This window comes from Schistocerca americana, chromosome 1, assembly GCF_021461395.2.
Source record: "Schistocerca americana isolate TAMUIC-IGC-003095 chromosome 1, iqSchAmer2.1, whole genome shotgun sequence".
Classification (NCBI taxonomy): domain Eukaryota; kingdom Metazoa; phylum Arthropoda; class Insecta; order Orthoptera; family Acrididae; genus Schistocerca; species Schistocerca americana.
This window is the reverse complement of record NC_060119.1, coordinates 1,081,458,868-1,081,479,386: the sequence shown is the minus strand read 5'-3', so window position 1 is coordinate 1,081,479,386 and position 20,519 is coordinate 1,081,458,868.

Sequence of the window (20,519 nt, the reverse complement as noted above, 5' to 3'; positions counted from 1 at the left end):
TCAGCGGGGGGGGGGCTCACATCCTGGCCACTCCCGAGCTACGTTCGAGGAGGACGGAGGACATGGAGGCGCTGCTCGAAAGCTGACAGCTGGTCGTTGAGGCTCGGAAATAAGTAACAAAGGGGTGAGAAAAACCTCAGAAGCCATATCATCATTATCGTCGCAGTCAAATAAATGTGAATAACGGTTTGAAGAAACAGTGAACCATTTCAGAAGAGGAGCCTGCCCAGTTTCCCAGAACTGTGAAACAAACAGCTATCAAACTGCCACGCTGTGTTTTTGTACTAGTATCTCTGGATTCCTCATTGTTCTGATAACTGCAATACTATGGCGCAAATGACGAAAAACAAAGGTTAGTAGAGATTCGTGTGTCTGTGAGAAGATCTATGCACGAAGCATACAACTATTACCACCGTCACACCTTCGCAAAAGATCTGACAGAGAACCCGAGAAAATTTTTGCCCTATGTAAAATCGCTGAGCCTAAGGCTTCCACCCAGTCGCTTGTTGGCCAATGTGGTGTGCCTGTTGAAGACAGCAAAACGAAAACCGAAGTATTATTTTCACGTTCAAGAAATCGTTCAACCAGGAGAATCACACATACGAGGTGCGACAATAAAGTTGTGAGACTGATTTTCCTTGCAAGATGTGGCAACCCTGCAGGCTTGTGCAGGCACAATATCTTTGACCTTGGTCTATAAGCTGCTCCTAGTCCAAGCAGCACATCGATGCAACTCCTCAGTCGTGAGTTGTGCTGTAATAAGTTAACACGTGTTTGTGTCTCTCGTCACGGAAATGGAACTGCATAATATTGCGCAACAGTATGCCTTTTCTATTTGCGTTAAATTGGGTGAAAACGCGACAACTCACGATAAGCTTCAGAAGGCTTTTGCAGAGGAGGTTATGTCAAAAGCTCAAGTTTTTCGTTAGCATAAAATGTTTAGTGAAGGCAGAACGAATGTTGGAGATGAAGACCACAGTGGACGACCATCAACCTCACCGACGGATGTCAACCTGGCCCAGGTGCGTGAACTCGTACTATCTGATCGAAGATAATGCCTGAAAATGATTGCAGAAGAACTGAACATCAATCGAGAAACGGATCGTTTAATAATAACTGAAGATCTTGGTATGAGAAAGATTTGTACAAAAATCACGATAATGCGCCATCCCATATTGCTCTGTCAGTACAGCAATTTTTAACCTCAAAACAAATTTCAGTACTACCAAAGCCACCTTATTCACCAGATATCACTCCATGCGACTTTTTTCTGTTTCCAAGAGTCAAAACGGTGGTCAAGGGACACTATTTTCAAACAACGCAAGATGTCCAAAAAGCTGTGACGAGGGTCTTGGAGGATATTACAGAAGATGAGTTCCAGAAATGTTACCATCAATGGCAGAAGCGCTGGAAAAAGTGTGTGCAATCAGAAGGGAAATACTTTGAAGGAGACAACACTAAACTTCACTAACACGGTAAGCAAATTATTTTTCACATCAGTCTAATTACTTTATTGTCACACCTCGTACTGTTGTTTGAGCATTGAACAGTCTCCTGTATAGACGACAGTAATAAGCATCCATGGCGTAGAGAAACAACTAAAGTATTTGAAAACAAATAAGTCACCATGTCCGGTTGTGATACCAATTTGGTTTTTCAAAGAGTACTCTGTGGCATTGGTCCTTTACTTAGATTTGATTTATTGTGTATCTGTTTCGTAGCGCAAAGTCCCAAGCGACTGCAAAAAGCGTAGGTGGCTCCTGTTTTTACGATGTACCTGCACAATTATTGACCATTATCCCTAACATCAGTTTTCTGCAGAATCGTTGAACATATTCTCAGTTCGAACGTAATAAATTTTCGTGAGACCGAGAAGCTTGTGCCCACGAACCGCCATGGTTTTAGAAAGCATCGCTCGTGCGAAACTCATCTTCCCGTTTTCTCACATGAAATACCGGGAACTATAGATGAAGGCCTACAAGTAGATTCCATATTTCTAGATTTCCGGAAAGCTTTTGACCCGGTGCCTGTAGTGGGACGCGAAATTGAAGCGTCACCCATCCACCAATGTCAGCCCAATTTGCAGGTGAATATAAGTTTAATTTAGTTTTTGTTGATGTATTTTTGTAATATTTGTAATGGTTGTGAATTGACTAAAGTTTGTATTTACTTCTTATGTTTCATGTACGGAGAGGGCGGCGCAACGAACGGAGACAGCATCTTCGCTGCCGGGACCAGAGAGAAAATTGCTGGCCACTATACGTCGCGGGTCGACAGCCAAAGCGCAACAGAAGAACCTGAAACCGAGTTGTTGCGTCGTGCTTCTAAAAAATGGAAAAAAATAAGAATTTGTAATTTTTGTACAACAATGACGTCATAGAAAGTTTAATCTTGTTGTAAATGTTCAGTCCTGTCTTGTCAAGGCTCAGGTTCACGTCTACATGTAGGAAGATAATAAACTAGTGGATGCTACAAAAGTTTAAATACGTGTTCCGAGAATTTATTTATGAAGAATTATGTGAATGAATTAATAATATATTTGACAAGATAATTAATTTTTGACAACGTTCATCGCGAGTTTGAATCTCGAAAGTTTATTCAATGTGGTTCTAATATTTATTAAATCAGATAACGTGCACTAATATAATTTCTGAGGAGAAACAAACGACATCTAAATTGAAAAAGTTTGCGCAAACCAACTGGACTGAGTGACGTAAGACTGCGCATACGACTCAAATGATGTTTTACAGTTTCGTTCAATAACCATTCAGAGACAATTTAAAAAGAGTTTAAATAATTTTGAATTGTGTTGTAACTGACGTAGGTGACGAAGTTTGCACATGGTCATATGTCAAAAGAAAATCATTTATACAAAACTTACGTCGTTACACTACACCGTGGCGACCTTAAAAACAGGACTTGTGTGCAACTAAGGCACACAGGTACGAAACAATTAAAACATCAAGAGTCCTGTGGAAGTCAACGCGAGTCTTCGTGGAGCCTTCACCAGCCAGCGGCGACTTCGCGGGTGTGGGCAGCTGACGGAGCGCAGCTAAGCAGTACGGTCACGCAGTTATTCCACGAGAAGGCGCATCTGTTGGGCAGCAGCTGAACGCTGCAAACCCCGACAACCTTTTTCTCCCTAAACTAACAGGCCCAGTGCGTCGGCTGGGGGGCGTTCCTCCGGCTGGTATTAGAGGTGTTGCTGAGGGCTTCGCCTGTCAACGGTGGGCCGGGCGTGGTTGCAGCCAGTGACGTCTACGGTGTTCGACTCGGCGTCCTGCCGGTTGCGGAAGCGGGGTCGCAGCATCTCAGCGGCTGCATCGACGGCTGTTACTTCTCCAGCCCATAGCAGCACACTGATCTCCGAGAACTACAAACTACAATATTAGTGTCCGGTGAGTCTGTTTTAAGTTGGAAGTGGAGTGTTGTACATAGGGAGTGTGCTTTTAATAGGATTGTTGATTACAAGTCTGAGTGTGTAACTAGTTAATATCTTACAATAATGTCGGGAAGTGAAATGTCAGACGAAGAGCAATATGTGTCCGATAGAAGCATGAGATCCCTTTTTAGGGCGATCGCTAAATTAAAACACTCTAATGAAGAATCTATTGCTAGATTAAAAGAGGAACTAAAACAGGAATTATAACAATCTAACGAAGAATCTACGGCTAGATTAAAAGAGGAACTTAAAGGGGAGCTAACAAAATCGACAGACAGGTTACAGGAACATCTTAATGAAACCAGTCGAGAATTAAGTGATAAAATAGAGGCTTCTAAAGTTGAAATGCAGGAAAAACTAGTAGGACTTAGTAATAAGATTGCTGATAATTGTAAAAGGTTAGAAGAACATATCCAGGAATCGCGTGAGGAAAAAGCTCGCACGCGAAATGATATTACTGACTTAACCAAGAGACTATATAATGTCAATGTCTTAGTTGTAAATGAAATAGAGAAAAATAACGATAAGTTACGAGATGAATTTTCTATGCAAACAGAAACTGTTCGTAGAGAATTATTAGAATCTATTAAAGAGATTTCTACCAAACCTGTAGAGATTTCTTCAATAGATAATGTAGAATTAGAGACATTAACTCATCGAGTAGAAAAAGATCATACTGAAATAGAAAACATGAAGTTTTTAATTACCGAAATATGCAGTAACATTGAGACTTCCAAAGATAATAACATTGACGAAGGTACAGATCGTTCACATCGTGAACACAGTGAAGAATCGATATTAGCTAATCGCGTATCCAATACAGAAATCCGAATACAGGAAATTACTAAACGGTTAACGGAATTAGATAATAATGAAAACATTTCAAGTAGTAGGAGTAATAACGTAATCAGAGACAACAGTCGCATCGTGTTTTCTAGCTCGGACGACAACAATACAAATAAAGAAATCGCGGCAAGCAAATCCGACGCAACTCCGTCTCTGCAATCTAAACAAAATCCAACTATGTCTCTCGCAGAATGTTGGGATGATATAACGACAAATTCAAATGTAGCAAGTCGATTTCCTGTATTCAAACCAGGAGGCGAACTTCACCCTATAATCTTCATAAAAGCTTTTGAAACTTCATTATCTCCTAAATGGAGTAATGAAAAACGGATTCAATTTGTAATAGGACATTTAGAAGAAGAAGCTGCGGAATGGGCAGTACTGCATAGAACTGAATTTAGGGACTGGGATGATTTTGTTAAGCAGTTTAAACAAAATTATTGGTCAAGAGGAAAACAACAACACTTAACTTTAGAGTTGTAGACCCTCCTCCATATTCTAAACGGTGGAGAGGTTATAGGAATTATTTCGAATGGCATTTAAACCGTGCTAAATTAATTGGTGAACCAGTTATTGAAAGTCACCTAATACGAGTCCTAATTGATAGGTTACCGTATTATGTAAAGGAAAGAAAAATGTTATTCTACGAATTGTCCATCCGAACGAGAAAAGGAAGACCTTGTATTAGTACGATCTGATCCTAAAAGTTCGAAGATCAATAAGGAATGTAGAAAATTCTTCTTTATCTTTGAAGGTCCATATGTTACACATAAGATTGTACATCCCAAAGCGTTACTTCTTATGAAACCTTCATCAGGTGTAATTAAAGGATTATATAGTGTCGATCAAATGAAACCCTTCATTCCTAAATAAGTTAATATTTAGTATATGTTACATACGGAAGAGCGTTCATAGTTTATTCATGTGAAGTTTTCGTGATAGTTACGTGTTATTTTAAAGAAATAACAGAAAGCTTAAACAAGTGTTCTACAATAATCTACCGGTACTTCAAAAAGAGAAAGATAACCAAAAGGGGATTTATATGGAGGAAATTTTGTTATTAGGTCAGAAGGAATTTTGTGTATTTTATATTTACTCGGATAGTAGGAACCAAAGGGGATAGTTAATAATTTTAGGGACCATGGGCGTCCAGAGCTATATGGCTCACGAGAACATAGCAGAGTGCCTTTAACAGAGATTTGTAATAGTGTTAATATAGAACACACCAAACGGGGCTCTCTCGCTTGTTTCTCCCAAATAAATTGCCATTACCCAACAAAGTGTCCGAAGGTAAAGAAAGCCGTGCCGAGATTCTAAAGAAAGGTTTGCTTGATTTCTTCTTGACCTCAGGCATAGATAAAGCATTAGGGAAAAGAACGACGTAAAGTAAATAGTACTATTAGTTATTGTGAGAAACGTATTAGTAATATACATTTTGGAAAGAATAACTCTAGTAAATGTATAAACTGAAACTAACCTATCACAATTTGAACGCTCTGTCCTAATGTAACAACGTTAACGAACGTACTAAATTATTATTTACTAGCAACTATTAAATGAAAAGGAGTAATCTCCATATATTCGGTTGTGAATTACCATAATAGCACAATTAAAAGTGAATGACAAATAGTCACAACAATATTGTCATAAAAGGATTAAATCTATCTAAGAGCAAGGACTTTAGATTACGGAAAATGTGAGAAAAATGTATAATGTTAACAGTTAAATATTGTATATAGAAGAAGTTTTATTTTCGGTTAAAACCTGACAAACTGAGCTTGTGGGTGGGGTATGTAGTGGGACGCGAAATTGAAGCGTCACCCATCCACCAGTGTCAGCCCAATTTGCAGGTGAATATAAGTTTAATTTAGTTTATGTTGATGTATTTTTGTAATATTTGTAATGGTTGTGAATTGACTAAAGTTTGTATTTACTTTTTATGTTTCATATACGGAGAGGGCGGCGCAACGAACGGAGACAGCATCTTCGCTGCCGGGACCAGAGAGAAAATTGCTGGCCACTATACGTCGCGGGTCGACAGCCAAAGAGCAACTGAAGAACCTGAAACCGAGTTGTTGCGTCGTGCTTCTAAAAAATGGAAAAAAATAAGAATTTGTAATGTTTGTACAACAATGACGTCATAGAAAGTTTAATCTTGTTGTAAATGTTCAGTCCTGTCTTGCCAAGGCTCAGGTTCACGTCTATATGTAGGAAGATAATAATCTAGTGGATGCTACAAAAGTTTAAATACGTGTTCCGAGAATTTATTTATGAAGAATTATGTGAATGAATTAATAATATATTTGACAAGATTATTAATTTTTGACAACGTTCATCGCGAGTTTGAATCTCGAAAGTTTATTCAATGTGGTTCTAATATTTATTAAATCAGATAACGTGCATTAATATAATTTCTGAGGAGAAACAAACGACATCTAAATTGAAAAAGTTTGCGCAAACCAATTGGACTGAGTGACGTAATTCTGCGCATATGTTCAATAACCATTCAGAGACAATTTAAAAAGAGTTTAAATAATTTTGAATTGTGTTGTAACTGACGTAGGTGAGGAAGTCTGCACATGGTCATATGTCAAAAGAAAATCATTTATACAAAACTTACGTCGTTACACTACATGGCCCATTGCAGGCTATTAAAAAAGGTACGAGCATATGGAATAGGTTCACAGATGTGTAAGTGGCTCGAAGACTTCTTAAGTTATAGAGCCCAGTATGTTGTCCTCGACGGCGAGTGTTCATCAGAGGCAAGGGTATCGTCAGGAGTGGCCCAGGAAAGTGTAATAGGACCACTATTATTCTCTGTAGACACAAATTATTTGGAGGACAGAGAGAGCAGCAATCTTCCGTGGTTTTCTGATGGTGCTATGGTGTATGTAAGGTAGGGAAGTTGACTTAAACAAAATTTCTAGTTGGTGTGATGAATGGCAGCTAGCTCTAAGTGTTGGAAATGAAACATAAGGCGGATGAGAAGGAAAAACAAACCCATAATGTTGGGATACAGCATTAGTAGTGTCTTGCTTGACACTGTCACGTCGTTTAAATATCTGGGCGTAACACTACAAAGCGGTATGAAATTGAACGAGCATGTGAGGATTGTGATAAGGAAGGCGAATGTGCGATTTCGGTATGCTGGGAGAATTTTGGGGAAGTGTGGTTCATCTGTAAAGGGGACCGTATACAGGACGCTGGTGCGACATATTCTTGAATACTACTCGTGTTTTGATATCGATACCAGGTCGGAATGAAATATTACATCGAGGCAATTCAGAGGCGGGCTGCTAGGTTTGTTGCCGGTAGGTTCGAAAAAAACGTTCAATTGTGTGTAAATTCCTGAGGGACCAAACTGCTGATGTCACCGGTCCCTGGACTTACACGCTACTTAAACCAACTAAAACTAGCTTATGCTAAAAACAATACACACACACCCAAGCCCGAGGGAGAACTCGAACCTCCAGCGGAAGGGGCCGCGCAGCGCATGTAGGTTCGAACCACACGTGTTACTGAGATGCTTCGGGAACTCAAGTGGATATCCCTAGAGGGAAGGCGACGTTCTTTTCGAGGAACACTGATGACAAAATTTAGAGAACCGGCATTTGAAGCTAATTGCAAACTATTCTGTTGCCTCCAACATATATTGCGCTTAAAGACCACGAAGTTAATATACGAGAAATTAGGGCATATAGTCAGTCGTTTTTCCCTCGTTCTATTTGCGTGTGGAACAGGAAAGGAAATGACTGGTAGTGATACGGTGTACCCTCCACCACCCAACTGCGGAGTATCGATATAGATGTAGAGGTAGATCTGTTAGCCGTTTAATTAGCTCATGTATGCACTACTTAAGATTAAGTTTTTGGAAATTGTCATATTCAGATTTCGTTTAATGCGTATACATATGGGCTCATTTGTTATCTTATCATCGAAAGCTGTTGTATGGGGAAATATTTGTTAATAATATTTATTTCGTGAATGGCCAGTATGGCATTGTTGGGCGTTTCAAATAAATGTCTGTTGCTTTACGGTCACACTGCAATAAGGATGTGGCTAGTGAGGAATGCACGAGGACGTTCACGGGCTGGTGAGCATATGCAAATGGCCATTATCAAGAGAATTACATATATGTGGAGTTGATGCCCATACCATTAATCGAGAAGAGTGTGTGTGAATTATCGACGCTCAACGACAAGGTTATCAGCACCTACACTCGAGGAGATGCAACGCGATTGTGTAAATGAAGATATGCTCGCTGAGGGAGATGAAAGTGCTGGAAACATATGCCCACGTTTCAACAGCTACTGTAACGTGCTAAGTGCTGAAGAACTGCTATACCTGCGTTAAGTTCCCCCCAGTTTTCTTGATTGACCACTCAGAAACTTCATACGCACTATAATTGGAAATATCATGCTTCAAATGAACTGGAGCTATGTAAAATGTTTTATCCCGAGATTAAATATGTCCCTCTTTTCGAAATTACACTCAAGAGACATGAGCAATTGTTGTTTCATAAATTAGTCACTGTAGAATAATTAGTAAAGAATCCAATTTCAAACTCACAAGAAGAATGGTTGCGCGGCACCTAGACGCTTGTACAGTGAAATTATGATATATTTTTTTGCCACTATATTGCAAGTACATTTGTGGCATTGTTCTAATTATTTATGATCCATGTACTATGACTGTCAGCGAGTGGATCCAGTGTAATTATGCTAGCCCGAGTGTGAAAGTGTTTATCGTATTTGGGTCTTACCGTTACATTTCATTTGCTGTGATATTGCTGCATAGAGAGTACATGCGTGTTGCTCACTTAAACTACATTTTTAGTGAAAAGTGTTTCACTAAATTTATTTGCTTTGTTTTTATATGTATCTGCGTGCATTGTTTTGAAGTGGGTAATTTTATACAATTTTTGTGTCTTCTTGTGTGATTACGTGCTGATAAATGTCAAGGCCATAACCAGTCCAGGCAATAATTACATTTCATTCAAAAATTAATATTTTCTGTGAGAAACAGAATCCAATGTGTGTCACTGCAACTCAATATTGGAGTTCTCGAGTCACAGGCAATGGAAACAGTTCACCGTCATCTTTAGTACGGAATTACAGGTTTCACCAGAAATTTTTGAAAAAGAATAATTCATATAGTACTTTATACATTGTTTGAGAGTTGTTCCGCTATTAATTCTCTTAGTAATTCTTCGCCTGAATGTAAGATAATACGGGACAAGTTTTTTTCAGAAATACTCTCTTGGCATTTTTACTTAAGTACTAAAAGATGAAAACTTGAATAGCAAAGTAGTTCGTTGAATGTGAGTACAGCGACTTAACCAATCCCTGCTTCCACTAGTGGTACACTGTTTTATCAACATAACTCGTAGAGAATCCTAATAATACTGCAGAACGTAATGTTTAAGAATGAATACGTTCTCAGAGACAAGCGATTTCTTGCGTACAGGTCCTAATAACTACACTACTGGCCATTAAAATTGTTGCACCAAGAAGAAATGCAGATGATAAACGGGTATTCATTGGACAAATATATTTTACTAGAACTGACATGTGATTGCATTTTCACGCAATTTGGGTGCATAGATCCTGAGAAATCAGTACCCACAACAACCACCTCTGGCCGTAATAACGGCCTTGATACGCCTGGGCATTGAGTCAAACAGAGCTTGGATGGCGGGTACAGATACAGCTGCCCATGCAGCTTCAACACGATACCACAGTTCACCAAGAGTAGTGACTGGCGTATTGTGACGAGCCACTTGCTCGGCCACCATTGACCAGACGTTTTCAATTGGTGAGAGATCTGGAGAATGTGCTGGCCAGGGCAGCAGTCGAACATTTTCTGTATCCAGAAAGGCCCGTACAGGACCTGCAACATGCGGTCGTGTATCATCCTGCTGAAATGTAGGGTTTCGCAGGGATCGAATGAAGGGTAGAGCCGCGGGTCGTAACACATCTGAAATGTAACGTCCACTGTTCAAAGTGCCGTCAATGCGAACAAGAGGTGACCGAGACGTGTAACCAATGGCACCCCATACCATCACGCCCGGTGATACGCCAGTATGGCGATGACGAATACACGCTTCCAATGTGCGTTCACCGCGATGTCGCCAAACACGGATGCGACCACCATGATGCTGCAAACAGAAACTGGACTCATCCGAAAAAATGACGTTTTGCCATTCGTGCACCCAAGTTCGTCGTTCAGTACACCATCGCAGGCGCTTCTGTCTGTGATGCAGCGTCAAGGTTAACCGCAGCTATGGTCTCCGTGCTGATAGTCCATACTGCTGCAAACGTCGTCGAACTGTTCGTGCAGATGGTTGTTATCTTGCAAACGTCCCCATCTGTTGACTCAGGGATCGAGACGTGGCTGCACGATCCGTTACAGCCATGCGGATAAGATGCCTGTCATCTCGACTGCTAGTGATACGAAACCGTTGGGATCCAGCACGGCGTTCCGTATTACCCTCCCGAACCCACCGATTCCATATACTGCTTACAGTCAGTGGATCTCGACCAACGCGAGCACAAATATCGCTTTTATCGAAGTCGGAAATGTGATGGTACGCATTTCTCCTCCTTATATGAGGTTCAAAAATGGCTCTGAGCACTATGGGACTTAACTTCTGAGGTCATCAGTCCCCTAGAACTTAGAACTACTTAAACGTAACTAACCTAAGGATAACACACACACCCATGCCCGAGGCACGATTCGAACCTGCGTCCGTAGCGGTCGCGTGGTACCTGACTGTAGTGCCTAGAACCTCTCGGCCTCCCCGGCCGGCCTTACATGACGCATCACAACAACGTTTCACCAGGCAATGCCGGTCAACTGCTGTTTGTGTATGAGAAATGGGTTGGAAACTTTCCTCATGTCAGCACGTTGTAGGTGTCGCCACCGGCGCCAACCTTGTGTGAATGCTCTGAAAATCTAATCATTTGCATATCACAGCATCTTCTTCCTGTCGGTTAAATTTCGCGTATGTAGGACGTCATCTTCGTGGTGTAGCAATTTTAATGGCCAATAGTGTAAATTATTATCTAAGAAACCCGATCACTGCTGCTGAAGATCGCTTTATATGATTGTAGCTGCGCGGCATGACGCATTACGTGTTGGAAGGGGAGGCGCGTGCAGTTGCGAAGGGCGCTTGCGGTACCTGTTGTATCGAGACGGAGGGCATTGTTGACCGTGACCCCGTCTGGAGATCCGCCCCCGCGCCCCAGAACCGGTCTCCAGCGCTCTTGGCTGGCTGTCTGACCTCCATTGTGTCTGAGGCGTTTAGTAGGCTAAGCTCCAGGCAAGGCAGCATCCACGTCCTGATTTGGGCCTACAAACGTTTCGTTCAAGGCGACGTCGCTGTCTATGCTAAGTGAAAAGGATAATAGCGGCAGCTTTTGCTCGCGGTACTATTATTACCGACCGTTCACTCAATAACCTCTTCTGAGTCATACACTACAAGTCGTAAGTAGTTGTCCAAACAAGCAGTCTTTACAACAATGATTCCGTACTTGTAAACCTGCACGCCACAGACTCTCAGTCTTTGGTCATCAAACAGAACAATAAAACGGAAATTGAAAATTGTAAATGGGCCAAGTGGGTACTTGCGGAGGAGGCAGTACGGTGTCTATCTCAGATGATAATTTTCTTTTACTTAGCTTAAAAAATGGTTCAAATGGCTCTGAGCACTATGGGACTTAACTTCTAAGTCATCAGTCCCCTAGAACTTAGAACTACTTAAACCTAACTAACCTAAGGACATCACACACATCAATGCCCGAGGCAGGATTCGAACCTGCGACCGTAGCGGTCGCGCGGTTCCAGACTGTAGCGTCTAGAACCGCTCGACCACTCCGGCCGGCTTACTTAGTTTATGATTACAAAATCGTTAGGTCCTTAGACTACCGGTTTCTGTCAGCGATGACTATCTTCAGACCTCAGATAAATCCGTGATAACAATGTGGAGAGGAGCGCGTGACATTTAAGTGTCAGAGATCTCTCAATTCAATAGCAACAATTAGCAAACGTGAAAAAATCTTTGGATGACAGAAAACGAGTGATAACAATCAGTTAAGATTTGGAGTAACAGCCGCAGGGCGTTTCTGATAGGTGGTCATCTGCGGGCAGTGACTGAGTTTGCTCTGAAATGCAGAGTGACTGCCGCAGAACAAGATGATGTCAGGTGTGTCACAGTAAAAACTTCACAGTCCAGTGATGAACTAATACTGTAACGGTTACTTCTCATACAGTTCAAAACTGTCAGTATCCATATGAGTTGAGCTAGACTATAAGAAGACACATCCAGCAGCAACTGAAATAATGGAAAAAACTGACGAGGTATTTTAACTACCTTGGTTAAAGTATGTATGCATTAACAGAAGGGAAAATAATAACCATGATAATCAGAGGCAATGATAGACGGTAGTAGGTGGGATAATAGTAGTAGTAGTGTCAGCAGCAGCAATAGTAGGGTAACATTGGCTGCGACGGAGGTGATCCACAGTCTTCCAGAGCTCTGACTCCTTTGATGCAGCCCTCCACGACTTCCTCTTCTGTGCCACCTTCTTCATCTCAGAGTTAAATCTTGCACCAAACGTCCTCAATCAATCAATGATCGATCTTTTTGTTCTCTAAAGCTCCCTGTAGAACCATGTAGGTTATTCCCTGATGCCTTAACTCATGTTCTATCTTATTGTATGAATAACTGACGGATAGGAAACGTGATGGGAAAGAGATGTTGTTGTTGTCTTCAGTCCTGAGACTGGTTTGATGCAGCTCTCCATGCTACTCTATCCTGTGCAAGCTTCTTCATCTCCCAGTACCTACTCCAACCTACATCCTTCTGAATCTGCTTAGTGTATTCATCTCTTGGTCTCCCTCTACGATTTTTACCCTCCACGCTGCCCTCCAACGCTAAATTTGTGATACCTTGATGCCTCAGAACATGTCCTACCAACCGGTCCCTTCTTCTTGTCAAGTTATGCCACAAACTCCTCTTCTCCCCAATTCTATTCAATACCTTCTCATTAGTTATGTGATCTACCCATCTAATCTTCAGCATTCTTCTGTAGCACCACATTTCGAAAGCTTCTATTCTCTTCTTGTCTAAACTACAGGGTTATTACAAATGACTGAAGCGATTTCACAGCTCTACAATAACTTTATTATTTGAGATATTTTCACAATGCTTTGCACACACATACTACCTTGATGCCTCAGAACATGTCCTACCAACCGGTCCCTTCTTCTTGTCAAGTTATGCCACAAACTCCTCTTCTCCCCAATTCTACTCAATACCTCCCCATTAGTTATGTGATCTACCCATTTACTCTTCAGCATTCTTCTGTAGCACCACATTTCGAAAGCTTCTATTCTCTTCTTGTCTAAACTACAGGGTTATTACAAATGACTGACGCGATTTCACAGCTCTACAATAACTTTATTATTTGAGATATTTTCACAATGCTTTGCACACACATACAAAAACTCAAAAAGATTTTTTAGGCATTCACAAATGTTCGATATGTGCGCCTTTAGTGATTCGGCAGACATCAAGCCGATAATCAAGTTCCTCCCACACTCGGCGCAGCATGTCCCCATCAATGAGTTCGAAAGCATCGTTGATGCAAGCTCGCAGCTCTGGCACGTTTCTTGGTAGAGGAGGTTTAAACACTGAATCTTTCACACAGAAAGAAATCGCATGGGGTTAAGTCGGGAGAGCGTGGAGGCCATGACATGAATTGCTGATCATGATCTCCACCACGACCGATCCATCGGTTTTCCAATCTCCTGTTTAAGAAATGCCGAACATCATGATGGAAGTGCGGTGGAGCCCATCCTGTTGAAAGATGAAGTCGGCGCTGTCGGTCTCCAGTTGTGGCATGAGCCAATTTTCCAGCATGTCCAGATACACGTGTCCTATAACGTTTTTTTCGCAGCAGAAAAAGGGGCTGTAAACTTTAAACCGTGAGATTGCACAAAACACGTTAACTTTTGGTGAATTGCGAATTTGCTGCACGAATGCGTGAGGATTCTCTACCGCCCAGATTCGCACATTGTGTCTGTTCACTTCACCATTAAGAAAAAATTTTGCTTCATCACTGAAAACAAGTTTCGCACTGAACGCATCCTCTTCCATGAGCTGCTGCAACCGCGCTGAAAATCAAAGCGTTTGACTTTGTCATCGGGTGTCAGGGCTTTTAGCAATTGTAAACGGTAAGGCTTCTGCTTTAGCCTTTTCCGTAAGATTTTCCAAACCGTCGGCTGTGGTACGTTTAGCTCCCTGCTTGATTGATTCGTCGACTTCCGCGGGCTACGCGTGAAACTTGCCCGCACGCATTCAACCGTTTCTTCGCTCACTGCAGGCCGACCCGTAAATCCCCTTACAGAGGCATCAAGAAGCTTTAAACTGCGCATACCATCGCCGAATGGAGTTAGCAGTTGGTGGATCTTCGTTGAACTTCGTCCTGAAGTGTCGTTGCACTGTTATGACTGACTGATGTGAGTGCATTTCAAGCACGACATACGCTTTCTCGGCTCCTGTCGCCAAAACTCCTTAACTACTTTAAGTGTCTCATTTCCTAATCTAATTCCCGCAGCATCACCCGAGTTAATTCGACTACATTCCATTATCCTCGTTTTGCTTTTGTTGATGTTCATCTTATATCCACCTTTCAAGACACTGTCCATTCCGTTCAACTGCTCTCCCAACTCCTTTGCTGTCTCTGACAGAATTACAATGACATCGGTGAACATTAAAGTTTTTATTTCTTCTCCATGGATTTTAATACCTACTCCGAATTTTTCTTTTGTTTCCTTTATTGCTTGCTCAATATACAGATTGAATAACTTCGGGGATAGGCTACAACCCTGTCTCACTCCCTTCCCAACCACTGCTTCCCTTTCATGTCCCTCAACTCTTACAACTGCCATCTGGTTTCTGTACAAATTGTATATAGCTTTTCGCTCCCTGTATTTTACCCCTGCCACCTTCAGAATTTGAAAGAGAGTATTCCAGTCAACATTGTCAAAGTATTCACATTAGTATTTTGCAGCTGTGACTCATTAAACTGATAGTTCGGTAATTTTCACATCTGTCAACACCTGCTTTCTTTGGGATTGGAATTATTATATTCTTCTTGAAGTCTGAGGGTATTTCACCTGTCTCATAATCTAGCTCACCAAATGGTAGAGTTTTGTCAGGACTGGCTCTCCCAAGGCCGTCAGTAGTTCCAATGGAATGTTGTCTACTCCCAGGGCTTGTTTCGACGCAGGTCTTTCAGTGCTCTGTCAAACTCTTCACGCAGTATCGTATCTCCCATTTCATCTTCATCTACATCCTCTTCCATTTCCATAATATTGTTCTCAAGTACATCGCCCTTGTATAGACCCTCTATATACTCCTTCCACCTTTCTGCTTTCCCTTCTTTGCTTAGAACTGGGTTTCCATCTGAGCTCTTGATATTCATACAAGTGGCTCTCTTTTCTCCAAAGGTCTCTTTAATTTTCCTGTACGCAGTATCTTTCTTACCCCTAGTGACATAAGCCTCTACATCCTTACATTTGTCCTCTAGCCATGCCTGGTTAGCCATTTTGCACTCCCTGTCAATATCATTTTTGAGACGTTTGTATTCCTTTTTGCCTGCTTCATTTACTGCATTTTTACATTTTCTCCTTTCATCAATTAAATTCAATATTTCTTCTGTTACCCAAGGGTTTCTACCAGCCCTCTTCTTTTTGCCTATTTGATCCTCCGCTGCCTTCACTATTTCATCCCTCAAAGCTACCCATTCCTCTTCTACCGTATTTCTTTCCCCCATTCCTGTCAATTGTTTCCTTATGCTCTCCCTGAAACTCTGTACAACCTCTGGTTCTTTCAGTTTATCCAGGTCCCATCTCCTTAAATTCTCCCACCCTTTTGCAGTTTCTTCAGTTTTAATCTACAGTCCATAACGAATAGATTGTGGTCTGGGTCCACATCTGCCACTGGAAATGTCGTACAATTTAAAACCTGGTTCCTAAATCTCTGTCTTACCATTATATAATCTATCTGATACCTTTTAGTATCTCCAGGGTTCTTCCATGTATACAACCTTCTTTCATGATTCTTGAACCAAGTGTTAGCTATGATTAAGTTATGCTCTGCACAAAATTCTACCAGGCGGCTTCCTCTTTCATTTCTCTCCTCCAATCCATATTCACCTACTATGTTTCCTTCTCTCCCTTTTCCTACTCTCGAATTCCAGTCACCCATCACTATTAAATTTTCGTCTCCCTTCACTATCTGAATAATTTCTTTCATCTCATTATACATTTCAAGAATTTCTTCATCATCTGCAGAGCTAGTTGGCATATAAACTTGTACTACTGTAGTAGGCGTGGTCTTCGTGTCTATCGTGGCCACAATAATGCGTTCACTATGCTGTTTGTAGTAGCTTACCCGTACTCCTATTTTTTATTCATTATTAAACCTACTCCTGCATTACCCCTATTTGATTTTGTATTTATAACCCTGTATTCACCTGACCAAAAGTCTTGTTCCTCCTGCCACCGAACTTCACTAATTCCCATTATATCTAACTTTAACCTATCCATTTCCCTTTTTAGATTTTCTAACCTACCTGCCCGATTAAGGGATCTGACATTCCACGCTCCGATCCGTAGAACACCAGTTTTCTTTCTCCTGATAACGACGTCCTCTTGAGTAGTCCCTGCCCGGAGATCCGAATGGGGGACTATTTTACCTCCGGAATATTTTACCCAAGAGGACGCCATCTCATTTAACCATACAGTAAAGCTGCATGCCCTTGGGAAAAATTACAGCTGTAGTTTCCCCTTGCTTTCAGCCGTTCGCAGTACCAGCACAGCAAGGCTGTTTTGGTTAGTGTTGCAAGGCCAGATCAGTCAATCATCCAGACTGTTGCCCCTGCAACTATTGAAAAGGCTGCTGCCCCTCTTCAGGAACCACACGTTTGTCTGGCCTCTCAACAGATACCCCTCCGTTGTGGCTGCACCTACGGTACGGCCATCTGTATCGCTGAGGCACGCAAGCCTCCCCACCAATGGCAAGGTCCATGGTTCATGGGGGTAGCATTAAAAAATTGGACACAAAGAAACAATGGTAGACAAACTAAACAAAAATATAGAGAGACAAATAATGAAAAAACTAACCAAACCACACCAACTCACTACTAAAAAAATGGCATACAATGACCTACCACAACAAATTCACACATGAAATAGGTAACATATTCAAAAAACAAAGCATAAACATTGTTTACAAAACAAACAACTCAATATAAAAGTGCATCCCATAACTGAAATCAGAACCAGACAGATACCAACAATGTGGTATCTATCAGCTCAGTTGCAGAGATTGTGAAAAGATATACGTTGGAATAACTGGCAGGATATCTGACACAACATATAAAGAACACACCAGAGCATTTAAATATGGTACAAACCATTGGACATCTGCATATAATCTAGAACAAGAACACCACACACACCAAGCAATATTGAAAAAGATCGGTAAGGACAGACACCTCCTCCCTTTCAAGAAAAGTTTCACATACACAAAGCATTAACAGAAAATAAACAGTTGCTCAATGACCAAATAAATATTGGAAACCAGACTCTATATAAAGCAACTGATAAAATTGCATGAAAAAGTAAAGAGCCTTTTCCATACTTCAACCCCCTCCACTCTCCCACAACCCCCCCACTCACAGTTTCGTTTCACTTCTTACTCTTCACCTTCCCCTTGGCCTCACAGTCCATCACACTGTTATACCCGTATGTGCACTCATCATGGTTTTTCCCTCCCCCACACCAAAAGAAAAGCCCTCCTTCACTATTCCTTCCCCACTTTCACACAGTATATAAATACACAGTGACATAATTAAATAGATTTACACACACACAATAACCTAATGAAAAAAAGTGGAAAGGTTATGTTGGCAACACTACAAAACACAAACCACAACACATATTAATAAGTGCAAAAACAAACAGAAAACAGTGTTGTGACTAGTGTGCTGAGAAAAACATAAGAAATGAATAGTGCTGAAGAACAACTGAAACTTAGACCACAATTATCAGTGTCTAATGCAGAAAAACATCAACGATATGCTAACAGACGGCATTTCCCGATGTAAGCTAGAAATCAAGGGAAAAGCAGTGTAATTACATATCATCGTGTTGATAACGAACTGCTTTTCGATCTAAAACAATCAAAATGTAAATAACGTAATTAGAGACCGCTGATGATACTTTGTTAATGAAACGAAACGCGTCTGGTGAAAGAAACCACGCACTTTTGTAATTGCAACGAGAGAACAAAAATACCCTCAAGAATTGTAAAGCAACTACGGACAATATGACCACACAAATGAAGTAGTTTTATAATAATTTCGATTATAAGACCCGTCTGAATTTTGGAAGCAATTTTTCGAAGAAAAAAGTCTATCTTATAGTCCGTAATATACGGTATTCCTTAACTTAATAATCCATCTAATTTTCAGTGTTCTTCTGTAGTATCACTTCTCAAAACGCATTGATTCTTTTCTTCTCCGGTTTTCGCGTAATCCATGATTCACTTCCATATAATGTGCGCCAGACGTACATTCGCAGAAATTTCTTTCAAATTGAGGCCAATGTTTGTTGGTTGTAGACTTATTTTTACAGGTCTCCAGCGTCCGGAGGTGAAGCAGGACCGCAGCTTTATCTTTCATGAAATAAATGGCTGGAGTACTGTCGTAAGTTGCGTTATGAAGTCTCCTTTACTTATTGATGGTCTAACATTCTGCGTGGTGTCTGTTTGTTCTAAGTCGTGTCTCCCTACCACTTTCGTGCAACGACGTTCTGAGCTTGTTTTTTAGGGAATTGACTAGTTTGAACCTGGGACCTGTTGCTGGTAAGGAGACGCCAGACCACACATGACATGTAGAGTTCAGTGAGACTAGCGATGATATAACCAAATACTTAATGATTTCAGCGTCAGCTTCAATGCACTCCCTGTAAGAGAATCTTAATACTAACTAAATTTACTGGAAGGGGTTCAAGGCTTTCCTATTTTTAGTTAGCTGGTAAAATAACGTCGAAAAAGCAGTTAAGTTTACCATTGGAAATTTTATTCTACTCACAAAACATTGTTTATAAATTGTACTATTGATAAAAGGAAATGTTTTGATACAGGATGGTAAAAACCAACTGCGTTCAACAAAAATGTGAACGAATATTCCCTGAATGGGTTTCCAAGTTCTACAAAGGATCGAAGGATGACCTATGCCATATCACATCTATAATCTAGGTTTAAATTAAGTTTCACAAGAAAGAAAACTATCAAAATGGTCTACAGTGACCCTCAATTATCTTTAATTACTTATCTAACTTGTCGTAAATTACAGTGGCTGATGTGGCTTCTCAACAATTATATAACAAAAAAATCATCGCGATTCAGATTTTAACTTCAAGTAGCAAATGTGAACACCACGAGATTTAATTGACGATCGACACTAGCATTACGTAAAAAGGGGGTGTAACGGATGAGACTTCTGCAGTTCTGAGTGAAGGCTTATGCACTCTCATGCGGCATCGCGTGCGTTCATTACCTTGTTGGTTAGGCAGTGTCAGGGGGCGGCGGGTGGCGCAGCTCCACACCTCGCCGTCTCGGAAGCAACTCTCTCCTAACTTCTCCTTACTACAATTTACCGGAGTTGGTTTAAAAAAAGCTATCTGGCTGTGTTTTCAACTGACCAATCAGGCTCTCAATGTTAACCTTAAGCTCCGCCTACAAAAATTCTGTATATCCAATGAGAAACGTTATACTTTTCGTGGTGGGGCAATGTTTTGAACGTTTGCAACGTAACAGAGACGCGAAAAAGTCTCACACTAAAACTTGCAGCTGGTGTGGCCCATTTTGTGTGTTATCGTAAGACCTATACAGTTCTTTTGGAGGGCTCTATCTTTTAACATGGGCTGGGGGGTGGTCCTGGCGGTCAGCCGGAATTGTGGGTATCCGTCCCTTATCGTAAGGCCTTCTAGCTTAACACGTTTCTGCTCTCGGCTTCTGTTTTCGTTTCTCCCCTCGGAACTGCGTCTGTTTCACGGTGGGAAGGTATGACATGCATTTAGGCGTTCTTGTGATAGTCTGTGGTATTCCATTTGCTCACTCGTTGATCGTATTATTTTGGTTAATTTAATGTCAGGA